This window comes from Jaculus jaculus, chromosome 3 (assembly GCF_020740685.1).
Source record: "Jaculus jaculus isolate mJacJac1 chromosome 3, mJacJac1.mat.Y.cur, whole genome shotgun sequence".
Classification (NCBI taxonomy): Eukaryota; Metazoa; Chordata; class Mammalia; order Rodentia; family Dipodidae; genus Jaculus; species Jaculus jaculus.
Window position 1 is genome coordinate 172,962,046 of NC_059104.1, and position 17,877 is coordinate 172,979,922.

Sequence of the window (17,877 nt, forward strand, 5' to 3'; positions counted from 1 at the left end):
CTTGCTCCGCTACTTTTTCTCTGTGATCCCTACTCTCCTCAGGATCCCCATCTCCTGGCTATTCCTCGCTGACCACCACTATCCAGTCCTCATCCTATACAATCGCTTCCTCAGCCGGCCCCAACTATTACTCTCCCCCCTTGATAGCCTCACCCGGGCTCACTCTTCCTATCAGACTTTCCCTAGCACACAATTCGCCCTCACTGACGCTTTAACAACACTGCAGTTCTGGTTTTATTTTTTCTTTTTAAAAATATTTTAGTTTTATTTATTTATGAGACAGAGAAAGAGAGAGAGAGTGAGTGAGAATGGGTGTGCCAGGGCCTCTAGCCAGCGAAGATGAACTCCAGATGATGTGCCACCATTTGTATCTGGCTTACATGGGTTCTGGGGAATTGAACCTGGATCCTCAGGCTTTGCAGGCAAGTGCTTTAACTGCTAAGCCATCTCTCCAGCCCCCAGTTTTCTTTTTTTCTGACTCCCTCTGTACAGCTCTTTCTCTTTAATATCCAATCTAAGTTTCCAAAATCCCCACTGCCCCACCAAATCATCAGTCCCTGGCTCCCCGCTGCCCACATTGAGCAGTCTGTATGAGCAAGAATCACCCAGTTCTCTAGGTGCGTTGCACGGTCCTGAGACGGGAGCAACAGCCCACCTTTCTGCCCCTTCCAGCTCCTCAGAACCTACCACAATGCTACACATACATGTGAAAAGTAAGTTAGCCAAGGTTTCTGCCCATATGTCTGCCTCACGTGTTACTTGAATGTGCTCAGTGCCACCTGGGCAGTGAGGAATCTCATGGTCATTGGAATAAATGAAGAAAAAAACATACAGTCAGCTCTGTCTCCACCCAGAACCACAGTAATCTTCCAAAAATGGAAACCAGACTGTGTCATTCCCTGATCCACAAAATTAAAGGGCTCACCACCGCCGTAAGCATTACAGTTGGGCTCTACCAGTAGCAGGGTACCGGAGAGGCCCCTGGAACCGACCCCATGGCCTCTCAGATTGCCTCCAGCTTCCCGTCTGCTTCACACCTTATACTCCAGCCACATGAATGTCAGTGGGTTCTACAACATGTCACATAGGACAAAGGAAGCCCTCAGTCTTCCCTCACACTGCTCCCTTAGCCTGGAATTCGCCGCCCCTTATAAGAACCTCTTCTTGTATTTCAAAACTCAGCTCAGCAATCAGAGCTTCTAAGCAATCCTTCCTGTTCTCTCTCCACCATCAAGGGACCACCTCCTCCTCGTGGTCCACCATGCCCAGGGCCACATACCATCAGACTATCTGAAACCTCATCTTGCTCAATTTTTCTTTTTTTTAAAATTTTTATTAGCATTTTCCGTGATTATAAAAAAATATCCCATGGTAATTCCCTCTCAATTTTTCAATACCATTTACAAAAAAAAAAAAAAAACTTGCTGTGTGTCCACCAGAGTGTCAGTGTGTTCACCAGAGTGTCAGTTTTGTGGAAGGAAAGGACAGAGGACAGGGAAAGGCACTGAGGTGACAGGAACTATCAAGCGAGAAGACTGGAAGTGGCTGGGAACAGATGTCAAGAAAGCTTGTATGGCCCATGGCTGAGATGAGCGAAAGGAGCCTTAGGGAGGGTGCAGGGGAATGGCGAAGAGGGTCCTGACAGCAAACCAAGACGGGACAAGAGTCCCAGACAGGTGAGAAAGGAGTTGGGATGCTGACAGTGTTGAAGCCTGGGCATCTAGCCCTGAGGTGGTGTGGTTACCGTCTTCTTGCTTCTGAAGGTCAAAAAGATAACCAACTGCCCAATTTCTTCAGTGAGGAACATAACTCAACCTCTCCTCTCGCGAGGATTATCCATACCCGAAGCACCTCAGAGGATGAAAAGAGCCAAAAGGAGTCTGGCTCAAGACAAGAAGATGGTGGACCCTCAGGACAGGGACTGAAAGCGTGGCCATGCCACCTGAAGAAGCTGACATCAGACCACGGGATCAGAGGCAAATCCTGCTTATGAGATGCCAGGGCCTGTGACAGACACTGGGTCGTGGGGGGGGGAGGGGTAGGAAGACAATGGCTCTCCCCTCCCCCACCGGAAGCTCTCTGTCTGGGGGGGAAGGGCCACTGAAGAGCTCCTTCCCTGTGCCATGCTGTCAATCCCGGAGCAGTGCCCACTGCCTAGAAGCACTTCCACTTTGCTGAACAAGTGACCGAGTACTGTAACAAGGAAAGAATGAGTCAGGCAGGGGTTTAATCTACTCCACACTTCAACGAAAGAGGACTGAGCCTTGGATCAAAACTCTCTTAGGGGCTGGAGAGATGGCTTAGTGGTTAAGGCACTGGCCTACAAGACTAAGGACCCAGGTTCAATTCCCCAGTACCCACATAAGCCAGGTGTACAATGTGGCGCATGTGTCTGGACTTTGTTTGCAGTGGCTACAGACCCTGGCGTGCCCATCTCTGTCTTTCTTCTCTCTACTTCTCTGACTGCAAATAAGTAAATAATTTAAAAAAAAACAAAAAACTTCTCTTGGACATTCAACTCCTCCATCTTCTCAAAGACAAGCCCCTCTCCAAATTCTCAGAGGAAAGGATGTCATTATTTTGGGAACATCCTTCAGCATACAACTTACCACGTTCATCCTCCTCTTTCTCTTCACTGCTGCATCTATCATTCAGATCCTTCCTGTCATGCCTTCCCAGGATTTCACACCATTTGTCTAGTTTCTCTTCTGTATGATCACCCTCTCCTTTTCAGTGGGATCTACAGCCTCCAAACTTGAAAAGAAAATATGTCTATCTGGCCGTGGCAGTGCATGCCTTTAGTCACAGCACTTGGGAAGCTAAGGTAGGAGAATCACTGAGTTCAAGGTCGGCCTGGGGTTGCAGTGAAACCCTGCCTCAAACACCACATATACATACCTGACCTGACCTGACCTGACCGTGCTCCAGAGCTGCCACAGCTCTGCCCCTTTCTCCCAACACAGGCAAACTTCTTACGAATTCTCTGCTCACCCGTTACCATTTCATCTCCCACTCCTCAGCCCTTTCTAACACATTCTCCCTTCCCAGCAGGACTCGGTAGCAGCTCCTACCACAATCACTTAATGTCATTTAAGTCCGTGGGTACGTGGGTACTTTCTGCAGTATGTATGTGACTCCATGGACTGCTCATTCAGTGCTCATTCACAGCTTCCATTCCATGTGTTCTTTCTTTTTTGCATGTGCACGTGGTATGTCTGTGACTGTAAGCATGTTAGTATGTGTGCATGCAGGTGTGCAAACATGTGCTCCTGTGTGTGAAATTTTGTGGTACTGACAATTGAACCTAGGGCCTTGTGGATGTCGGCAAATGCTCTACCACTGAGCTTTATTCCCAGCTGCCTTTCTTTGAAAAAGGGTCTCTAGCTGAACTGAATACTCAGTGATTCAAGGAGATGAACGAGTCAGCTAAGCCTTAGGGACTCTTGGATTTAGACCTCCCAGCATGGGGATCAGAGGTATATGTTGCCCAACACTTGCGTGGGAGCTGGGGAGCTGAACTCAGGTCTTCAGGCTTGTGTGGCAAGCACTTGACCGCTGAGCCACCTCTCCAGCCACGCATTCCTTCTCTCCATACATTTGGCTGCTTGTTGACTGCTTAGACGCGCCTGCTGGCTCATCCTCCTCTCAGCTACTACAGACTGAGTTTCTTACAACTTGTTCTTATGCACTTTTCTCTTTCTTGTTCTGGATTCAGGAAAAGCATTTATTCATACCCACTGTTCCTTTTTTGTTTGTTTGTTTGTTTGTTTATTTGTTTATTTGTTTAAGGTAGAGTCTCAGTCTAACTCAGGCTGACCTGGAATACAGTATATAGTCTCAGGGTGGCCTTGAACTCACAGCAATCCTCCTACTTCTGCCTCCCAAGTGCTGGGGTTAAAGGTGTGTGCCACCACACCCAGCTCATACCCACTGTTTCAATTACCATCTACACACTGATGACGTCCAAATTTATACCTCGACTTCAGATTCTGGATCTGTACATTTAACTTTCTATCCAACAACTCCATGCGGATGTCCCAAAGGTCTATCAAATCACATGCACACTACTCCTATCCACTAACTGGTTCTCTTTCAGGACTCAGAATCATGGAATGAAATGACCACCCATCCTGTTGTGTAGGTATGTTGTATCATCCTAGACACATCTTCATCCCTCGTTCCCCATATTCAATCTATCCCTAGGTAATGATTATTTTCTCTCCGAGAGAGAAAAAAAAAAGGACTTCATCCACTCTGCCCTTCCACGACAATGCACCTCCTGCACCAAGATCAAAGACTGTGTAAGAAAATTCTCAGCAGGGCCTAAGTGGCCCTATTAACCTGCCCTGCCATCTTCCACCATGTCCCACCTCTGGGGACTCACGTCTCTTGTCTCAGTGGCTTTCTTTTGATCCCTGAGAGGCATGAATCGTCTATGTGATTTCCCTTCTACTGAGGGTCTTCAACACCCTGCTCTCTTAGCCTAATTATTCCAACTCTTCCTTGACATTTTGGTTCCAACATCAAGTTCTCGGAGAAGCCTTCCTTGACCTTCCCTGTCACTAATCCCTGGGCCAACTTCAGCTTCTGTTCTTCGGTACTTTCAACCACCATGCATCTCTTCATAGTATTGGTTACACTGACATTTTTATCCTTATTTGATTTCCCTTATGGATTGTAATCTCCATGGGGACAAGAACACCAGTCTATTTTATTCATTAATTTTATCTTGAGTACCTAATGCAGTGCCCTGTAAATATTAGATGCTCAAATACTATTTGTTCAATGAATAAATGGCCAAATGCATTTTCAGGAGGATCACATTGGGTGCTGCGTTGGGAATCGCTAAGAGGAGGCTGGCAAAGGGTCACATATTAGAGCAGTCAAGGAAAGAAAGGATAGTGATCTAGACTAAGTTTGATAGGGGTGGAAATGGAGGAAAATGAAGGGATCTGAGAAAAACTGAGGTCACTGGCATGATGGAACTCAGTGCAATTAGAGGTAGAGGGGTGAGGGAGAGAGGCTAATGTAGGCTGTGGCCCATGAGCCCAGCCACACAGTAACTATTTCGGCGAAAGTAGCCATTTCTGGGATCTGAAGGAACAACAGATTTGGATACAGGGTACCGGGGGAACCAGGAAAAATAATTCATCTGGGTTTCTGTAGGTTTGGAATTCCATGTGAGGACTTTCAGAAGGATGTCAGAGGACAGCTGGGTCTGGGTCAGACAAATAAATCTGAGATTCATCGCTTTACATACGAAACTGAAGCCTTGAGAAGGAGCAGGATGCTGAAGGAGAAAGGGCAGTATGACAGAAGCAGCTCAGGACAGAACCAGCAGCCGCATATGCAGAGAAGAGAGCAAAGGAGACTGAGAAGCAGCAGACAATGCCCGGAGAGAAAACAGGAACACGCTTCAAGGAGTTAACTGACACACGTCAGCTAAATACTAGAAAAAGGTACCGGGGATCCCAGCAGTGTCCACTGGAGTTACCGGGAGGGCTCCGGTGACCTTGGTGGAAGCTCCGGTGCTTGTCAGGGACACAGTGGGCTGGTTTCAGGAATGAATGGGAAGTTGGGAAGTGTAGGAAGGTTCTGCCTTTGAAGGGTGGAGAGAGATGGGACCGGGGCTTGCAGGTGCTCCGAGCGCAAGAGATGCACAGGCCTTAAAACAGGTTCGGAACAACCTCTGAACTAGAGATGGAAAACCGTTCCTCAGGAGTGCTCCGGCCAGTGCAAGGCCTGCAGGCTGAGCTGGGGACACAGCCCGGGGCCCCAGGGCACACCCCTCGGTCGCTGAGGGCAACAGAATGAGGCTTGACAGATCCCAGGCCTGGGGCTCCAGCAGGAATCCGCAGGGCCTGCCTCCTACCCCACCCCGGGCCCCCTTCCCAGCCCTAGACCTCCCCTCCCCCACCCCGCAGCCCCGCGCTCCCGCGTCCCCCGTAGCGTCCCCCTAGTCGTGCCTGAGGAGCGGGAGGGGAGGTGAAGATCAGGGATCAGGAGAGGGGCCGCTGTGAGGACCAAAGCGGGCCCCCGCGAGCTGGGCACCGGACCGTGGTCTGCAGGCGCGGTGGGAGGGCGGCCCCCCGGGCGGGACGGGGCGTGTGTGTGTGTGTGGGGTGGGGGGGGGACCTGGGCCCCTGCGGGCAACGGGTCTGCAAGGCCGGTGGGCTGCAGGGGCTCGTGATCGGGCTCCCGGGGCTGAGCCCGGGCAGGGGCAGCTCCTACCTGCGCGGCGAGGCCCCAGGCCCAGGCGCTGGAAGGTGGCTCAGGCTGCGGGGCTCGCGCTCCGCCGAGGCTTCTCCATCACAACATCCCCCGCCCAGGAGCGCGCAGGCCGCGGGGCCGCGCGGGGAGCGGCGGGCGCGCGCGCGCGCGGAGGGGGAGGGGCGCCATCTTGGCGCGGGCGCGCGCGGCCCCCTCCCCCGCCCCGGGGCGGCACTCGCTACAGCTCCGCCGCTGCGCCCCGCCCCGAGCCGCACCCTGCGGGACCCGCGGCCCTCCGGGAGCTCAGCCCCGAACGCCCCCCCCCCCTCCTCCACCACCACCACCACCACCACCCAGCGCCCGCTGCACCGCGTTCCCGGTCACCCCCAGCCAGGCCCGGCCCGCTCCTGCACCCGCCGCCCCGGGCTCCGGCGGCGGCGACACCTCCCCGATGTCCCCGCGGGGAGGCATCGAGGGCACCACGTTGAGCGATAATAATAATAATAATAATAATAATAATGATGATAGCTCGTCTTTATGTCTTCACCGCTCACACACCGTGCGGGGATCTGTGTTCCACCACTGACAGGCGTGCATCCTCCGATGCAGTCGCCACGGTTAGTAGTCTCGGTGTTCAGAGGCAGATGGTGACGTGCCAGGGAACCAGCGACCTGCCCGCAGTCGGTCAGTCACAGGCAGTGGGGAAGCCAGACCGGAATTGCGATGCTTCTCGCCGGCCGACCCCTGCTTCCGAGCATGCAGACATGGGAGACGCGAGGCCACCCCCTGCGGAGGTCAAGGGTAGAAATCCACAAGAGGGAAGGAAGTAGGAATGTGAATGGAAAATGGAAAAAGGAAGAGCAGGTGGGGGCGCAGTGCCCCCCGCAGGCCCTCGCTGGGCAGTGAGAGATTCTAATGGTTAGACTGCCCACCCAGAAGCCATGAAGACTAACCCGGGCAGTGTTAGCCACCAGCCCCTCCAGGCTGTCTCTTGACCCTGAACATACAGAAAAACTGTCTGAAGCCGCACCGAAATCTGAAGATGTCCAAATCTAAATTGCATTATTTGGTCTCCTTTTATTTGTCTTCTGAAAGCTTCCCCAGGGTGGAAAAGAACACAAGGCGCACGCGCGCGCGCGCACACCTCAGTCTGGATGCAGCTCCACTTCATCAATTCCTGGCTTCAAGGTTGTCTTTGAATATAATTTCACTTAACTTGAGGCCAACATGTTTTAACTTTTTATTATGGAAATGATCAAATATATGCCGAAATACAAGGGCAATGTAATGAACCTTCATATGTCTCTCAAATTTTTTTAAATATTTATTTATTTATTTATTTATTTGAAAGAGAGAGAGGGAGAGAGAGAGAATGGGTGTGTCAGAGTCTCTAGCCACTGCAGAGGAACTCCAGACGCATGCGCCCCCTTGTGCATCTGGCTTACGTGGGTCCTGGAGAATCAAACCGGGGTCCTTTGGCTTCGCAGGCATGTGCCTTAACCACTGAACCGTCTCTCCGGCCCTAATTTTTTTTAATGTACTTGCAAGCAGAGAGAGAGAGAGAGAGACAGAGAGAGAGAGAGAGAGAGAGAGAGAATGGGCATGTCAGGATCTCTTCCTGCTGTGTAAGGACTCCAGATGCATGTGCCACTGTTGTTTGTCTGGCTCTACTGGGCCCAGGGGAATTGAACCAGGGCGTAGGCTTTGCAAACAAGGACTTTTAACCACTGAGCTCCTGTCACCTTTTTTTTTGTTTTTTTTTTTTTTTTTTGAGGTAGGGTCTCACTCTAGTCCAGACTGACCTGGAATTTACCCTGTAATCTCAGGGTGGCCTTGAACTCACAGCAATCCTCCTACCTCTGCCTTGGGAGTGCTGGGATTAAAGGCATGTGCCACCACACCCAACACCATTTTTGACTTATGGCTGAGAGTCTGTTGTAATCTGACAAATGCGTATGATTTATGAGCCTTGAACTAAGGATGTGTATGATTTATAAGCCTTGAACTAAGGATCCAAAGATGGATTTACCTGTAACCCACAAGAAGCGGTGGCATCTGACATGAGTACTTGAAAAATGAGCAAGGAGAAGAGAGGTGTCCTCATTCATTCATTCTGAGCAAATTATAATATACAAGACACTGTTCTTGATTCTTAGAACACCTAAACCAGGCATGGTGGTGTACGCCTTTAATCCTAGCATTGGGGAGGCAGAGGTAGGAGGATAGTGGTGAGCTTTAAGAAACACCTATTTTTGGGCTGGAAAGATGGCTTAGTGGTTAAGGCACATGCCTGCAAAGCCAAAAGACCTTGTTCAATTCTCCAGGTCCCACGTTAGCCAGATGCACATGGGGCACATGCGTCTGGAGTTCATTTGCAGTGGCTAGAGGCCCTGACGTGCCCATTCTCTCTCTCTCTACCCCTCTCTCTGTCTCAAATAAATGAATAAAAATAAAATATTTTTTAGAAAAAGAAACACCTGCTTCCATACAGCTTAAAATATAGCAGGAAAAAAAAATAAGAGCATGTAATTAGAAACGTGGTGAGTTTCTTAAAGAAGGTGGACAGGCCACAACGTTAGTAGGGTTGATTTGGCCTGGGAGATTTGCACGCTTCCACAAGAAGTGGTATTTAATTGGAGGAAAGGGCTGGAAGAAGAGAGGTCATGCAAAAGAAAACGACTCCAGGGCGGGCTGGAGAAATGGCTTAGCGGTTAAGCGCTTGCCTGTGAAGCCTAAGGACCCCGGTTCGAGGCTCGGTTCCCCAGGTCCCATGTTAGCCAGATGCACAAGGGGGCGCACGCGTCTGGAGTTCGTTTGCAGTGGCTGGAAGCCCTGGCGCGCCCATTCTCTCTCTCTCTCCCCCTCTTTCTCTGTCAAATAAATAAATTGCAAAAAAGTTTAAAAAAAAAAAAAAGAAAAAGAAAACGACTCCAAGAAGCACAAGTGCAGGAAGGGCATGGGCAGCGTGACGATTTGAGGGTCGCCTTTGTGAAGTGTTAAGTTATGGGACCAGGTGGGCCTTTAGGAGATTATAAGGAAGCCAGATTTAAAAAAAAAAAAAGAAATGCACACCCTGTAATCCTAGCACCTGGGAAGTGGAGGCAGGAGGATCATAAATTCAAGGCCATCCTGAGCTACATAGTGAGAATTTGTTTCAGTCCCCCCCCCATTCACACACAGACAGAGATGATAAGCTCACAAAGGTTCTGTTTCCAAGGATTATCTGGAGGACAACTGTGGCATAAAATCAGTTTGTCTCTGTCTCTTTTATGCCCTCTTCTTGCCCTGGGCCATCCTGGGCCCCTGAAGAGCCCCTAACAGCGAGTCACTCCTCACAAGATGAATGCTCTCAACCATGGACCCTCCAGCCTCCAGAAATATAAACTGAATAAACCTTTTTCCTTATGTTACTGTGGTAGTTTGAATGTGATGGTTTAAATACATGGGGCCCCATAGACTCAGGAGCTTTCTTAAAATTGAGCAGATTCCTGCAAGAGGGGTGTGTCACTGGGGTCATAACTTGAGTCCAGCCCTACTAGGTGTTCAGAGCAGTCTGAGCTCCGGCGCTTTGTGCTTGCTGGTGTTGGTTGATTTTCTCCCTGACGTATGAAGGAATGAGCCAACTTCTCCCACCATGGATGGACCTTCCCCCAGGTGCTGTAAGCCTGAAATAAACCTATTTCCTTCCATCAGCTGTGTCCGGGTGGATGCTTGTCCCAGCAACGAGGAGTTGATTGCAACATCACCCAGTACATGGCATTTAGCTATAGCTAGAGGAAATGGATAAGGCAAATAGATGTAAGAGTGAAGTGGAGTGACACAGGAGATGGGGAAGTAGAAAGGTGCCAAATCAGATTGGGCCTTGTGTGACAAGCAGAGAGTTCTGAACACTGAAGACAGTGAAAAGTTAGCGGAGCTGGAAATAAAAGACTGCCACTTGTATATATGTAAGTACAGTGATTGAGATGGGGAGGTCATATGATGGAGAATGGAATTTCAAAGGGGAAAGTGTGGTGGGGGGGAGGTATGACCATGGGATATTTTTTATAATTATGGAAAACATTAACAAAAATTGTGAAAATAAAAAAAGAAAGACTGTCATATCCCACGTTATACTTTAGAACATTTGGCTGCTGGGAGCCAATAAATAGATCAACGTTGGAAGCATAGAAACCAGTTAGTAAGCAATTGAGGTGATCTAGGTGGGAAATGATGATGGATTGGGCTATGGTGGTGGAATTAGGGATGGAGAAATTTTCAGAGGTTTAGTGATTATTCAGGAGGTATAACTTATAGAAATTAGTGATCAACTAACTGAATGGCAATGAGATCATGGAGGTAAAGATAACTTCTAGGTTATTGCTTGAGCAAATGGGGGAAGGGGGAACATGCCACCTATTCAAAATGACCCACCAAAATATTTGTCCTCCAAATCTCACTGATCAGGAAGCTGAAGGATTCAGGTAAAAAAATCTTCAGGTAACCAGAGGGTCCAGCATGCCCTGGAGAGCCTCCTGTCTCCAGCCCACCAGCGTTGAGATTATAGGCATTTGTAGCATGCCATCTGTATTTTCTTCACATGGGTGCTGGGGATTGAACACAGGTCACCATGCTTGTGCAGCAAATGTTCTTACCACCTCTCCAGCCCCTATTATAATTTTCCATATAGTTGATCTAAAATTTCCTTACTTCTAGGTGGTACTTTTCATTTGGAAAATTGGCAAAGAATAAAATTTTAGGGCTGAAGAGAGGGCTTAGCAATTAAGGCACTTGTCTGCAAAGCCTAAGGACTGAAGTCCAATTCCCCAGGTCCCACCAAACCAGATGCACAAGGTGGCACATGTGACTGGAGTTTGTTTGCAGTGGCTGGAGGTCCTGACGCGCCCATTTTCTTTCTCTGTCCCTCTCAAGTAAATAAAAATATTTTTTAAAAAAAGAATAAAACTCTCCTGAGCTAGAGAGATGGCTTAGCAGTTAAGGTACTTGTCTGCAAAGCTTAAGGACCCAGGTTCAATTCTCCAGTACCCACATAAGCCAGTTGTACAAGGTGACACATAATTCATTTGCAGTGGCTGGAAGCCCTGGTGTACTCACTCTGTCTGTCTCTCTTTCTCTATTTGCAAATAAATAAATAAATACAAATATATATATATGATTTCCCATGTACAACATGAGGTGGAATTCAGAAATCAAATTCAAGGTTTGGCAAGAAGTTCCTCAACACCCCTCGTTAGGCCTCTTCTAACAACCCAGACAACACGGAAAGTGAGAAGAAGAAGGACTGAGATCTGAACTTTGGAAATGTCAAACATTTAGGAAGCCTGCAAAGGAAAGGAAGGTCAAGAAGGAAACAGGAGAAACGGGAGAGTAAGAAAAGAATCGGGAGAAAGTAATGCCATGGACGAAATCCAAGGGAAGAAAGACTCCCAAGGAGAAATAAATGGTCAACAGCATCTAATGCAGCAAAGATTTCCAATAAGGTCAGAGCAAAAAAGTATTCTTTAAATTCAGCAACATGAAAGTCATGAATCCCCAAGGTGATCCGTGTCCGCAAAGAATCGAGGCAGAAGCCCGGGTACAGTGAGCCCAGCAAACAGAGCGAGAAGCCACAATACGTCAGCATAGACCCTCCTGCAGAGATCCGGGAGAAAAGAACAGGCAGAAAGTGGAAAATGATATGAGGCTAAAGATTCTGTTTTTGTGGAGTGGAAATTCCTCAAGAAACTAAAAAAAAAAAAGAGCACTTCAATGACAGGCACAAGAACCCCAAGTCTGAAGCCAGCCTGGGCTACATAGCCAGGTGCTGTCTGGCTAAAAGTTAATTAATTAAAGGCTAAGGATATGGCTCAGCAGTTAAAGTTGCCCAGTTGTAAGCGAAGCTTGTGTCAGTGATTCCAGTGTGACTATGGCGACAGGAAACAGAACCAGAAGCCAAAGCTCCCGGGCCAGCTAGGCTGGTGTTCATTCACAGCAGCAAGAGACTCTGTCCTAAGGAAAGTGGAAGACAAGCACAGACATCTCAAGGTTGTTTTCTGAAGACACACACACACACCACTGTAGCATATCCCCCCCACTCACAAATAAACAATAAAATGTTAAAAAAAAAAAAAACTAAAAACCTGCTGTACAAACTGGAAATGCCACTACTGATATATATACAAGGAGACTTAAATCAGTATGTCAAAGAAACACCTGGGGTTGGGAAGGAGGAAACAGAAGCAAGAAGACCTGAGTTTGGATCCCCAACACCCACATAAAAACTGGGTGTGGAAGCACAAGGAACCCCAGCACTGAGAAAGTAAGACACCTGGATTTATAGGACTGGCTCATTGGCTAATCCAGCCAAATCAGTGAGCTTTGGGTTCAGTGAAAGATCCTCCCTCAAAAATATACAGTGGAGAGTAATCAAAGAAGACATCAGATGTCAGCACCCAATGTCAGCCTTTGGCCTCCACATACACACACACACACACATACATGTACCCATACACATATTAACATGCACACACACACATACCACATACATGAAAACAAAAGAAGAGAAGTATCTATATTCCCTTGCTCATTACATTGTTCACTGAGGCCAAGCTATGGATCAATCTTTTTTTCTTCTTTTTTTTTTTTTGGTTTTTCAAGGTAGGGTCTCACTCTAGCTCAGGCTGACCTGGAATTCACTCTATATTCTCAGGGTGGCCACTAACTCATGGTAATCCTCCTACCTCCACCTCCCAAGTGCTGGGATTTTTCAATCGATTGATGAATGGATAAAGAAAAGAGTGGTACATCTCCACAAGGGGACACTATTCAGCTTTAATAAGGGGAGGAATCCTATCACTTGTAGCAAAATATGTGAACCCAGAGGGCATTACAGTGAGCGAGATAAGCTAAGCGCAGGAAGACAAATGCCATATGATCTGACTTAGATGCAAAATCTAATAATGTAAAATTCATAGACGTGCACAGTAAAGGAGTAGGGGTGAAGGAAAAGAAAGAAAGAGATCTCTATCAAACAGTACAAAGTTTCAGACACATAGGAGGAATCAGACTTCAGATTACACAGCTGGGTGTAAAAGTAATGTGTTGCATATTTCAAAATAACAGAGTAAATATCAAATGTCTCATTATAAAAAATGATAAGTGGGCTGGAGGGATGGCTTAGCAGTTAAGGCGTTGGCCTGCAAAGCCAAAGGACCCAGGTTCCATTCCCCAGGACCCACATTAACCAGATGTGCAAGGAGGCGCACACATCTGCCACATCTGGAGTTCTTTTGCAGTGGTGGCTGGAGGCCCTGGTGGCCCATTCTCTCACTCTCTCTCTCTCTCTTTCTCTGTCAAATAAATAAATAAAATTAAAAAATTTAAAAGATAGGTAAGTGAAGACTATGTTAAATAATTTAATCATTGCATATTATATCAAAACATGATATTGTAGCATATAAGTATGTTATTATTATTCATCGACAAAAATAATGTTAGTACTCCAGGCATGGTGGCACATGCCTTTAGTCCCAGCACTGGGGAGGAAGAGATAGGAGGATCATGTGAGTACTGGGCCAGCCTGGGACTACAGAGAGAGTGTCAGGTCAGTCTGGGCTAGAATGAGACCCTACCTTGAAAAAAAACTACCACCAACAATAATGATAATAATAATAATATTTTGAGGAATAAATTTAAAAATTTAAGTTCATTTGTCAGGTTTTAAAAAAATCTGGGGCTGGAGAGATGGCTTAGTGGTTAAGTGCTTGCCCATGAAGCCTAAGGACCCCGGTTCAAGGCTCGACTCCCCAAGACCCATGTTAGCCAGATGCACAAGGTGGTACACGCGTCTGAATTTTGTTTGAACTGGATGGAGGCCCTGGCATGTGCCCATTCTCTCTCTCTGTCGCTCTCAAATAAATAAATAAATAAATAATAAAAAATAAAAAAAATCTGAGAACTAGAGAGAAGGATTAGCAGTTAGAACTCTCTGTATAAGCATGAAGTCCCAACGAGACCTGAAAGACTGCAATCGGGAGATGTGGGGGGGCGGGGGTGGAAACAGCAAGCTCAGGGCCCAGTAAGATATTCCAGCTCAAATAAGAACTGGAGAAGAGCAATGGAAGGACACCCAGTGTTCTGTAGGCATAGGGACACACACACACACACATACACGCACACTAGCAAAAAATAAAACGTCTGGTTTTGTCTCTTTTTTGTTTGTGTTGGTTTGATTTTTTTCAAGGTAGGGGCTTTCTCTAGCCCAAGCTGACCTGACCTGAAACTCTGTAGTCCAAGAATTCACATGGATCCTCCCACCTCTGCTGGGATTAAAGGCATGCACCTCCATGCCTAGTTTTAGAAATTCATTTTAAAACAATTCTCTGGCATCTGACCACGTATTTAAGACAAAAGCAAATCAGCACGCTAATGAGAGGGGTGTGCTTGTTGCTTTTTACATAATAAGTCTTAGCTGGGGATTAGATGCTGCAGAACACTGAGCACCATTAACATGTTTCAGAGTTGACTGGTACTTCAATTTCATAATCAACACTGAGACTTCCACTTCACAAAAAATACATAGTACAAAATGTCAGAAGTACACTCAGGGCCATTTCAGAAATTGTTGGAAATTTTTTTTTAATCCTAAACCAAAATTCACTTTATGATTCTTATATGAAACTCAAGTCAGCAATTCAAACAGAAGTTTGAATCTTAAACATTCATACATAATTCGATCCAAAGATATACTAATTTGATACATGCTGTCATTTCAATAGGAAAACATTATCTTTGTTTTTTTTAAGTCAAGCCATTATGTTTCTATAAGAGCAAACAACTATATGTACGGTGTAAAACATTGCAATTCATAGCATACAATAGTCTCAAAAGTGAGCAAAAATGGCCAGGGGGGATGGCTTAGCAGTTAAGGTGTTTGCCTGCAAAGCCACAGGATCCCGGTTCGACTCCCCAGGACCTATGTAAGCCAGATATACAAGGGGGTGCATGCATCTGGAGTTCGTTTGCAGTGGTTGGAGGCCCTGGCATGCCCATTTTCTCTCTCTCTCTCAAATAAATAAATAAAATACATTTTTTAAAAAGTGAGCAGAGGTGGTTCAGATAGCACTTGCTGAAATTGTATGGTGCAGTGCTAAACGCACTGGTTGTGTGTTCAGAACCAAGTCTGCACTGACCTTGCAGGGTGTAACGGAGGCAAACGCTGCCAGCAACACATGGGGGTATTACAGTTTAACTTTGTTTTGGTCTTTGCATGTTCAGAGACCTTTTACCGAATTCAAATTTTTCTTTTTTAACTTCCACATTCAGTTATGTGACTGTACATAGGGAATATTAAAAATAATTTCCACCATCTGTGCTTTAGACACCTACCCTTCCCACTCTGTCCAAGTGTTAAGGCGTTTGCCTGCAAAGCCAAAGGAACAGGTTCAATTCCTCAGGACCCACGTAAGCCAGATACACAAGGTGGCACCCGCATCTGGAGTTTGTTTGCAGTGGCCTTGGTGCATTTTCTCTCCCTCTCTCTCTCTCTCCCTCTCTCTCTCTCCCTCTCCCTGTCTCTCTCTCTCTCTCTCTCTCCCCCTCTCTCAAATAAGTAAATAAACAATGAAAATAAACTAAGATTGGTAGTGATAGCCTGATCCCTGGGTTACACTGACTTCCCTCAAGTGTATCTCCAGACCTCTCTACTACTTTTTAACAATTTCCTTGCATTAAATCTTTCTCTTTTTGCAATAGCCAGGGTGATTTCTGTATCCCTCTTGAACAATACTGATGTAATACACATTCCTATTTGCATATACATGCAAGGCTCATCACACACACACACACACACACACACACACACCTGTCAGACAGCACAGCCGTGTTGGTACATGCCTGAATCCCAGCACTTGGGAGGTGGAGGAGGATCAGAAGTTCAAAGTCACCTTTAGTTTCATGGAGAGTTCAAGGCCACCCCGGACTCTATGAGAGCTTGTTTCAAAAACTAAGAAGTATCTTAGAGAGATTACGTTTCTTTTTAAAAAGACTTACCTGGGGTGCTGGGGAGGTAACTCCACTTGTAATGTGTTTGCCTCACAAGCAGGAGAACCTGAGTTCAACACCCAGCTAGCTTCGGGAAGACTCGCTTAACTGGGAAGTCCTAGGCCAATGAGGGACCCTGTCCCAAAGTGGGTGATGTGCCTGAGGATAACTCCATGGTTATTCTCTGATCTCTGCATGCAAGTGAAAGCCATGCCCCATCCACACACATACACTCTTACATACATGCACTCCCATATACATGCACTCCCACACACGCACTCCCTCAAACACATGCCCTCCCCCACACAGGCATTTATTTAAAAACAGTAAAGGGGGGCTGGGAGGTGGTTTAGCAGTTAAAGAGTTTGCCTGTGAAGTCTAAGAACACAAGTTCAAATCTCCAGGTCCCACATAGTCAGACACACAGTGATGCAAGCATGCAATGTTGCACATATGTACAAGGGGGCACACATGCCTGAGTTCATTTGCAGTGGCTGAAGGCTCTGGTGCACCCATTCTCTCTGACTCTCTCTTTCTCAGAATAATAATAATTTAAAAAGTAAAAGGGCTTAGCTTGTGTTAGAAGTCAAACATGTCGGACTCTAATATCTCCTTCTCTGACCTCTATCTTGAATAGATAAGTAGAATTTTTTTTAAAAAAGCAATATTCTGGGTGTGGTGGTACACGCCTTTAATCCCAGCATTCAGGAGGCAGAGGCAGGAGGATCACTGTGAACTCAAGACCACCCTGAGACTACATAGTGAATTCCAGGTAAGACTGGACTACAGTGAGACTCTACCTCGGAAAACCAAAAAAAAAAAAAAAAAAAAAAAAAAAAAGGAAGCGATATTGAGACTAGAACATAAAAGCTCTGAATAAACCTCCACCTAGAGTCTCAAGCTATTTCTTAGCCTAAAACAAAGCAATCTTCAATTTGGAATTTGGGAGATAAAACCAGAAGACTATTGCTTGAGATTCAGTCGCCAGTAGTTTAAGCCAAATCCCTGGTCTAATAGTTGCAAACAAGTTTAGAAATGAAAGCTTTGTTCGGCTCATGACCGGAAAATAGCCTTAACGCTGTAACCTCCATGCAAGAGGCACCTGATGGTACCAGTGGCACAGACAGCCTGGCGACTGGAGAACAGGTCAGACCTTCTCTGCCAGCAGAGCTCCTAAGGCACCAGGCTCCCCACCAGGGCCTAAGTCCTGTAAATGCAAATACGCGGCTGTCCGGCTCTTTCGGGGCAGGCGTGAGCACACGTCTAGTCACCTCGGTGCAATGACAACAGACCGAAGAAATGGTGACGCTCAAGTCTAGCTTGGTGAAAGTGAGTTTGTGGAGTTCCTTCCAGGCCTATGGATGAAGGGTTACTTAAAGGAGAGTGGATGATGTAAAGAAAGACAGGTGTGTCCCAGAGAAGCTCACATCTCATGGCGAGACACCATCCCTGGAGCTCCTTGGGTTGATTGACCCCGAGCCTTTGTGACTGCTTGTAAATCCCTGGGGAGAAGCCTTGTGAATCTTGTCTCAGCTTTCTAAGACTAAGTTTTGTTTACTTCCTGAATTTTACAGGTCTCCCTCCAGAGCAAATGATTACGCAACAGTGTTTCATGGCTCCAGGTCCTTTAATCATCCCTAGTGTCTG

At 46.8% G+C, this 17,877-nt stretch overlaps 1 protein-coding gene across 6 annotated transcripts in view; it reads right to left on the reverse strand.

The window, feature by feature from the left end:
* Apbb1 (amyloid beta precursor protein binding family B member 1) overlaps positions 1-7,008 on the reverse strand; it is a 28,888-nt gene extending 21,880 nt beyond the window's left edge. For 3 of the 6 annotated variants that reach the window (XM_004650930.2, XM_045145547.1, XM_045145543.1), the window contains exon 1: positions 6,769-7,006. The gene's annotated coding sequence lies outside the window, so the exon portion shown is untranslated. Of the gene's footprint in view, positions 1-6,231; positions 6,343-6,768 lie in introns of those variants that run through there. The other 3 variants (XM_045145546.1, XM_045145548.1, XM_045145545.1) reach the window with 3 other exon arrangements.
* Positions 7,009-17,877: the final 10,869 nt, after the last annotated feature.